This window comes from Triticum dicoccoides, chromosome 2A, assembly GCF_002162155.2.
Source record: "Triticum dicoccoides isolate Atlit2015 ecotype Zavitan chromosome 2A, WEW_v2.0, whole genome shotgun sequence".
Taxonomy (NCBI): Eukaryota; Viridiplantae; Streptophyta; class Magnoliopsida; order Poales; family Poaceae; genus Triticum; species Triticum dicoccoides.
In genome coordinates, this window is record NC_041382.1 from 521,698,331 (window position 1) to 521,705,995 (window position 7,665).

Below are 7,665 nucleotides of genomic sequence, written 5' to 3' on the forward strand. Positions count from 1 at the left end.
CTCCATATTAATTGGAACTAGAGCATTTTTATGGTAGTTAATTCTCATACCAGAGACCTGCTCAAAACAGGTCAAAATACACTTCAAGTTAAGAGCTACTCTACTATCATTTAAAAAAAAAGACAAGGTATCATCAGCATACAGTGAACACATAACACCACCCCTAACCAACTCAGGACACACCCTCTTACCAACCCAACTTGTGAACCTTTTACTAGCATCCTAGAGAAAACATCTACGAGCAAATTAAACATGAGAGGGTACAAGGGATCCCCCCTGTCACAAACCTTTCAATTAAGGAAAAAAACACTCTCCTCCGCATTCAGCTTGACCCCCATAGAGCCATTCCTAGTTAAGCTTCTAATCCACCCTAATCACCTAGGCCCAAAACCCCTAAGAGCTAACATTTCATACAAATAATCTAAATTTACTTTATCATAAGCCTTCTCACAGTCAATTTTAAATACCAATTCTTTCCTGCCAGAGGAGTGGACAACATGAACTATTTCATGTGTTGTAACCACACTTTGTAAAATAAACCTCCCTCTCACAAAAGCATATTGGAATTTAGAAATAAGCCTCCCAATAATGAGAGCAAGCCTATTTGTCAAGACTTTAGTAAAAAAATGAAACCACAATTAAGTAAACTAATTGGCCTAAATTTATTCATAGTCCTAGCCCCATTCTCTTTGGGGATTAAGGTAATCATAGAAAAATTAAGTCTAAAGATGTCTAACTCCCCATCAAACCAAGCATCAAACGTTTTAATCAGGTCATCCTTGACTATATCCCAGAATTCCAGATAAAACATAAAGAGCAAGCCATCAGGCCGAGGGGCCCCTTCTGAGTAAGAACCAAACACTGCATTTTTTATCTCCTCCTTAGAAAACCTAGCATTTCCCTCTCCTAAAACCTTTTCATTATCATTAAAGAAATCTGCTTTCAAATTAATGTTGGGTCTAAGTTCCCATCTGAAAAGGTTCTTATAGTAATCTACTGCAATTTTGCTCATCCTTTCATTATCTGTAACAGGTGCCTCATCCCCATCCAAGACATGAACCATTTTTTTCTTCTCCTCTAGTTAGCCACTGCCTAAAAATAGGCAGTGTTCCTATCTCGCTCTAAACCTCTATCTAGCCTTAATTTTCTCAATCTGCCTTATTCTTCAGGGAAATATCTCAAATCCCAAACAGTCCCTATGGGATTTGAAATCACAAGCGAGCCACAACGGGGAATGAAAAGCAAAGCTGAGAAATAATAGTCTTAGTCCATACAAAACCTTTATATACAACATATCATTACAAATAAATGGATAACTAATACATCTTGTTCATTACAGATGATTTATTCTCCTCCTGCAAGTAAATTTAAAATGAACACTGTCTAGCTCTAGTAACATTGCTAGCTACCTGAGTTAGAGAGCTTCAGTTTAGAAAATGACCTCAATGAAAACTAAGAACCTACATGGCGCTAGAAGAATGCTTCTACTAAAAGAACATCTAAATCTTCGTCTTTAGTTGCTTGCTGATGAATGCAATTGAACCCAAAGTTCAAGAAAGTGACCTTCGCCGGCCCCCAACACCATCTGGCTTGCTGCTCACGATGTGAGACAACTCATGCACCCGGATGAAACTGTGAACTGCGACGCGCACCCTTTTGCTCGTTTATCATCAGGAATCGCCCACGCTTCTCTCTCGAAGAGGTTGATAGCCTTTGGCTAGTAGCCCCTATGCGACGAACTCTCACTGCTCTGCTTCAAGCCGCTACCGCACTGAAACAGAGGAGCGGAGGCGGGTCCGGACACGACGAGCGACGCGCTCGACGCAGACGACGTCGGCGACGTCCCGATGCTCCAGGACCCCAGGAACCGTCCGTTCCCGTCGCCGCCCATGAGCCGGCCCATCACGTTGCTCGGCTCCGGCTCCGCGAGGATCTTGGAGTAGTCCAGGTAGTCCATGACGTCGCCGTCCTGCGACTCGAGCAGCGCAGCCGGCTTCGAAGACGCCGCCGCCGCGGCCGTCGCGGCGTCCCTGGCGCGGCGCGCGGTGGCGGCCGCGGCGTCCTCGGGGAAGTTGAGCTTGGCGCGGCTCCCGCGGAAGCGGAGCGCGGCGGCGTCGTACGCGCGCGCCGCGTCCTCGGCGGTGGCGAACGTGCCAAGCCACACCCGCGCCGCCTTCTGCGGGTCACGGATCTCAGCCGCCCATTTACCCCACGGCCGCCGCCTCACACCGCGATACTTCCGCGGCGGCGGCGCCTCCGTTCCTCGGGACGACGTGGACGCGCCGAGCTGCTGGACGCCCGGGCGGCACGGCATGAGCAGCGGTGGCGCGGGCGCCGGCGGGCCGCGGCCGCTGGCGATGACGTGCGCGAGGGCGGACACGATCGCCGCGGTCTCGGCCTGCTCCGAGAGCGCCCCTGCCGCCGGCAACGTCGTCGGCGGCGTCAGCATTGCTCCGTAGGTTCGCGGGTTCAGACACACACATCAGCTTTTGCAGGGGAAGCATGCCGGGTGCAATTTATACGCCCCCTTCCTTAAAACCTCGACGCGATCAACCAAGGCACGGCGGAGGAAGAAGCAAACTCGGATTAAGCCAGCAATCACTTACTATATTAGTCTAAACACGCATTAAAACGGTGCAGCGGAAGCAAATCGGGCTTCATCATGAGAGTGTAATAAATAAAGGGAGCGTCAAGCGAAGCGAAACCGACCTAGCCATGCACTGCTCTGCTTAACGGCTAAGGATGCAGACCTCCAGAGGCTTGGGCGCTTGGCCTCTTCTTCCCGCTCGCTCCGCGAGAAAAACTTTAACTGAGCTTTTTCTTTGGAACCGCGCGTTCATGGCGGCCTTGGACGCTTGCTCTTTTTGCGGTTGGAGAAGGCCAACGGATATTATGACTCGAGTTTGACCCCCTCTACTACAAGTCAGAAGGTGACGAAGGGCAGATAAAAGAAAAGTGACGGGGGAAAGGTAGAACTAGCACGTCAGCAAGCTCACAACATTTTTTTCCTTTTTCATTTTTGGCACCTTCTAGTGGGCCGGACCCACTTGCAGCGAGTATGTTCTAGACTCATCATCGTAGCAATCAAAACAAAGATTTTTCTCTTTGCGGGGGAAGGTCTATTTATAACCACCACTTCAAATTTTGGTATGTATATATGAAGTATATTTTATAATGAAAAAATAGGAAGATTATAACAAGTGGGCTATACGATTGTTCCTAACAATGATTGAACAACCACTTTATTTATTTTTTTATTTTTTCCCTGCAAAAAAAAGAAAGCCAACACTATTCAGCCTGACTGTTGTACATTTAGATTAGCAAGTTTGATAAACTTGAAAACTATTTTTTTTCAAAAATGATCCAGACTATATTAAAGATGAGCAATGATACAAAGAACCCCATGGAATAAGGAAATTACAACCGGGTCCCTAGGGATCCAACCCACACCACCATCATAAGCTTAAAACTAATTCTTGACAACAGAGTTTACCATCTCCTTTTGAAATACACCCTCATATATTAATAACTTAAAACATGCTTACAATCATTCATTACAACATATGCCACGCAAGGCGGAACAATATAATAAAGAAACTGTCCGACCTATTGCTAAAACTAAACTTGGCAATCTCATAAGCCGCCGTGTTTGCCTGGCGATTGATCTTGAAGATCTTAAAATTATTTGTAAGCTTCACAAACCATAATGCTCAGTGCTTCCCTCTTAAGATCAACAAAAGGGGACCTATCAAGAAAATCATTTGCAAGAAGAGAGACCACAAAAGAGCTATCACATTCTACAATAATGGGTTTATTGAGATCTACGTCGAGTTTACCATTTTTTTACGAAACATTGGCCGTCCACTCAGCAAACCATTTATGATTGTGTACAAGCTTTCTTTTCTAAGAATTCATTTTTTATGTGCAACGACCTCCCTAATTAGGGGTGGTTTTTAGTAAAATGTTAATGCAGGGATGGTGTGTAGTGTAAAAACATACTCTATGTGGCTTAAAATGTAGCCACCCGAGGCTTCCCTGGTTCCTTAACATTACTTCTATGGTGTGGACGTTCTCTAGGACTATTCTGTGAGAGCTTGACCCACCAGCCATACCACACGACAAAAATGATTTGGTTGACACTTGTTGTAGAGTGTCTTGTTTGCTTCACGTTGTTTTGTGTTGCGCCTGTTTTCTTAGCCCATTCTATCAGGGTCAAATGTAGAATGATCCATCGGTGGTACCACATGATAAAATGCTTTGGCTGGCACTGACTGTCAGATTTTTCTGGCCGCGTTGGTCCATGTTTTTGCTATTCACATCGTGGGCGGCACCACGGGCCAACCCAATATTTGTGGTTCTAGGGGATTAGAGATCGTGAAGCAATCGCCTTCACATGTCAACACGTTTACAATTAATAGACATCCATAATACTCCCCAAAAACAATTGCTCCATACGCCTCCCCAAAAACAGAAACACATATTTACCATGCATGCTTTAGACACGTGCATGAAATCAATAATAAAGGATGACTATCAAGAACCCCATTGCGCCAACCAAAAAGGAAATGGTATATCCTTGAAAAAATATCAAATGTTATCAAAAATATCAGCGTGCGACACCTTCTAGTTTGTTGATTCATGTGATCCACGGAGATTTAAACTTGTTGGTCGAAATTTTTAGTAATATTTAGAAGCTATTTTGATCTATAAGGCAAGACATATGAAGTATTATTCTAAATATACTTAAGGACTTCCACATCAATAGTTTTTACGCATAATCTGTTATCACACTGGATGCTCTAATTGTACAAGACGTTGCAAACTCATTACCTGACAAAGTGTGGATATTTTACCTCGAAGCATCGCATGTTAAAAATTCTCAAAACATCTAAAATATTAGATAGACATGGGTTGATATGACACCTCACCAGGGTAAACAAGAAAAATTATTCACCAAAATGGAAAATGGACAGGGAAAGCAAATGTTTTCATTCTAGCATGTGACTTAATCAAGGGCAGAGCTACCTGCACTGCAGGGGCTGTGACCGAAACCCAGGCCTCGATTGAAAACATGAAGAAATTTTTTTGGGGACTCGTTAGATTAGAAATATATAGCCTTGGCCCCCTAAACATTCATATTTTGTGTTTGCCCGTCTTGTTTAGCTCCGCCATTGTCTTGCCCCCCCCCCTCTCTCGCACCCACTAACATATACGCATTCCATTCAAAAATTTAAGATGTTTTGGGTATTTCTGGCAGATCCCTCGGTAGGGTATCCTGACTAGGCATTTAGGCTGGATGATAACATGGGTAAACCACTCCTACTCATGTATATTGCCATTGGGGTGTGTACAAAGTACATGTGAATACCAAGGGATTGTGTTGTGTTCTATCGACGAGACCGGTCCCTGCTTATATAACGTACCAAGGTCCTAGGGTTACAGATCCTAGTAGGCTATACTAGTGTAGGTAGAGTCCTCCATGACTCTGGTATCTTCAGCTTGTACTACAAATCCTTTGGAGTCTTCGTATAACGTGTCATGGGCCACCCAACATTGCCCAGGATGGAACCGACCTAGGGGTCCTTAGCCCGGCCCACCAGGCTAGGAATCGACATGGTGAGAGACCCCTGGGTCGATAAACCGACAGTAATCCCCTGAACCAGTCTTCAAGCTTGGTTGCTCCTCGGCAATCTCCGATTTGCACGTTGTCTTTGGTCGCCAAGCTTGAAACTAGTTCAACAATGCTTCCCCAACAACGTCCACATGCAGCCGGCCTCCAACTGTCGGGCTGCCCCCGAACTGGTGAAATTCACATCGGCAAGTTGTCGAAGGAGATAGCCGACCCACACTTGAAACATGCTTCTCGCGCATCCAGTTCTTCACGGGCCAAATTCCCGCATCATACATTCAAAGGTTAACCTGCCCAGTCATGATAGACCAGACCGGTCTTATCAAATGGTCCCACTAGACCACGTGTCAGGCGTGACCCCACAGTCAATGTGACGTTCGAGAGTGATCTAAGGGCCCACCCATGCCATGTCCCTTCGATAGTGGATGTGTGCCCCAATTCTCACATAGGGTTAATAAAGGCCCCTCGATCCCTCGCGCACAATTAACTTGTCTTGGGGATACGAGGGGATTTGCTGCCATGTGGCAAAGATAGCCTGCCACCTTTTCGCACCCCCTCCCCTATGTAACACACCGAGGTTCGGATTAGGCTGGATGGTAACTAATATGTCTTCAACATATCTACTTTTCCAAACACTTTTGCTCTTGTTTTGGACTCTAATTTGCATGATTTGAATGAAACTAATCCGGGCTAACGTTGTTTTCAGCAAAACTCCCTTGATGTTGTTTTTTGTGTAGAAATAAAAAGTTCTCACAATCAAATGAAATTTAACGAGAGTTGTTTTGGAATATATAAAAAATTCTGGCGCAAAGAATTACTAGAGGGGGGCCACCACAAGGCCACAAGCTCAGGGGACACCCTCCCTAGGGTTCTCCCTGTAAGTTGTTATAGCAAGCACATATGACTATATACGGAATATACATGCCTACATATGATTGATGAATTGGAACTATTGTGTATCACTCTAGGTTGTGACCATTAAATGTCATCCAAATATCCATCACTACTCCATGCCTGCGCTTTGCTCATATTGTCTTTGTTTGAATCACTATTACTGCTACTCTTGCTACTGTCACTGTTACTACTAATATCAAAACTATCATATTGTTGTGCTACTAATATTTTGCTGCAAGGAAATAACTTCTTAGGTGTGGTTGAGTTGACAACTCAACTGCTAAGGCTTATAATATTTCTTTGGCTCCCCTTGTGTCGAATCAATAAATTGGATGAAATACTACCCGGGAAGACTGTTGCGGCCCCCTATACTATGGGTCATCAGTAACAGGAGGCGATTTTTTACCCAGGTTTAGGCCCTCATGATCGGGGTAATACCCTACTCCTGCTCGTGTATATTGTGGTTGGTATGTGTACAAAGTACATGTGAATACCAAGGGATATTGTGTAGTAGTCTATCGACGAGTCTGACCCCTGGCTTATAGTATAACATACTAGGGATTCTAGGGTTACAGATCCTAGTCGGCTATGTCAGTGGAGGTAGTCTCCTCTACGACTCTCATATCTTTGGTTTGTACTGCAAGTTCTACGGAGTCTTCTTATAATGCGTCATGAGTTGTCCAACATGGCCCATGACAGAACCGACCTAGGGGTCTTCAATACGACCCACACCAGGAGGGAACTTGCGTAATGAGAGACCCCTGGGATGGGACACCATCAAATATGAAATACATACAGACTGGAATGAGTGAGAAAACACACTAAAACATGTTTATATACATACGATTTACAAAAAATTTAGAACATGTTTTATTTGTGGACGGAGGGAGTACATGCCAAGATATAAACAACTTGCCATGAGATCACAATCTTCATCAAGCCCCACTAACACGCTAATTCTCATAGCATATAGCATTTATCAATGTCAATCCCATCAAGATGACAATCGAGCAAGCAGCAGGGTTGTCACACCAAAGCAAGGGTAATGGGCATGGGCTTGAGTTTGTGGCAAGGTGCTGATATGACAATGTTGGTGGAAATGGAAGGTGCACCCCAAAAAAGTTGAAAGATCATTTAGGTTT